This window comes from Calidris pugnax, unplaced genomic scaffold (genome assembly GCF_001431845.1).
Source record: "Calidris pugnax isolate Ruff unplaced genomic scaffold, ASM143184v1 scaffold4, whole genome shotgun sequence".
Taxonomy (NCBI): Eukaryota; Metazoa; Chordata; class Aves; order Charadriiformes; family Scolopacidae; genus Calidris; species Calidris pugnax.
Genome location: NW_015090781.1, coordinates 166,919 through 168,236, shown reverse-complemented (window position 1 = coordinate 168,236; position 1,318 = coordinate 166,919). Strand labels below are relative to the sequence as shown.

The 1,318-nt window shown below is 71.9% G+C and overlaps 1 protein-coding gene across 2 annotated transcripts in view; it reads right to left on the bottom strand.

Annotated features, from left to right (window-relative positions):
• ZNF518A (zinc finger protein 518A) overlaps positions 1–1,012 on the bottom strand; it is a 10,415-nt gene extending 9,403 nt beyond the window's left edge. For both annotated transcript variants that reach the window (XM_014959680.1, XM_014959688.1), the window contains exon 1: positions 722–1,012. The gene's annotated coding sequence lies outside the window, so the exon portion shown is untranslated. The remainder of the gene's footprint in view (positions 1–721) is intronic.
• Between the last annotated feature and the right edge of the window lie 306 nt (positions 1,013–1,318).

The following is a 1,318-nucleotide window of genomic DNA, read 5'->3' as shown; positions in this document are numbered from 1 at the left end:
GGGCCCCCCGCCCCCGCCGGTAACGGCAGCGACTCCACCGGGAGCGTGACGGGGCTCGCTGCAGAGCGGGGCCACGGCGCGGCCCGTCCCCTCGTTCCCGGGACGAGCAGGCAGGGAGAAGCAGGGACAGAACACCAAGCGGTGGCCGAGGCCGATCCGGCAGGGTTCGGCGTAAGCCCCGGGGCCGCCCCCACCTCAGAGCCGCGCCGCGGGCTCCGCCACACCGCGGCGGCAGCACCGAGCGCTGCCCGAAATGGGGGCGGGGGCGAGTAAGGACACCTCTCCTTCCCAGCTCCTCCTCGGCAGCCACCCATCTCCTCGGGCGGCCCCGCCGAGCGACGCTGCCCCCACCCCGCCCGCCACGGGGCGCCCACCCGGCCCCGGAGGGCTGCGCACTTCCCGCGACGCCGCGCCGGGGCCCGCGTAGGGCAGCGGAAGGATACGGCGCCACGGAAGGGCTCGGAGCCGGACATGAGATACTCTCGGCCGCTCCCCGCGTGCAGCCTGACTCCGGGCCGCTCGCCGCCCCGCCGCCGGCCCCGGCCGCCCCGCCAACCTCCCGCGGCCGGAGGGGGCAGGGGGGGCGCGGGACTATTTAACGGCTCGGCCCTACCACACGGCGGCTTCCAGTCCCGCGGCCGCTCGCACCTCCTGCCCGGTCCTGGCCGGCGCCAGGCCGCCGCATCCCGCACCCCCCACCCAGCGCCCCTCGCGGAGTTACCTCGCCCCGCTCCATAGCCCAGCCAGTCGCTGTTGGCGGCCATAACAGTTTCCATCCGGGGACTGTGGAGATGCGAGCCCGGCCGTGGGGGCGGCCGCTGCGGAGGGATACGCTTTCACCTGAGGCGACGGACGGCGGCCGATGAGGGCCAAGGCGGGGGAGGGCTCAGATGTGAGAGTGGGCGGTGGCACCAACAGCCCCTGCTGCCTTCTTCTTCCTCCTCCTCCTCTTCCTCCTGCTCTTCCTCGGATGTGGCCGCGGAAGCTGAGGGAGAGAGGGAAGCACAGTGGCCGGCCCAGAGGGGGCGAGGCCTTCCCCCACCCTTCCCCGGAGCCGCCGCGGCCTGGCACCAGCCGAAAGCCAACTGCCGGGCGGTCGCAGGGAGCCTGGGCCACATGGCACGGCCGTTAGGTACAGCGGGCATTGGGGATTTCCGAAACACTTCAACTACATACCCACCTGGAATCAATATGTACAAGAAATTGACACTTATGGGCCCCGAATGGGCAGGGCCAGTCTAACGGGTGAGAAACCCTCACACCACACCCGAAGGGTTTGCCAAGTCCGAACCCGTGCTCAAACCCCTAAATCCCGGGG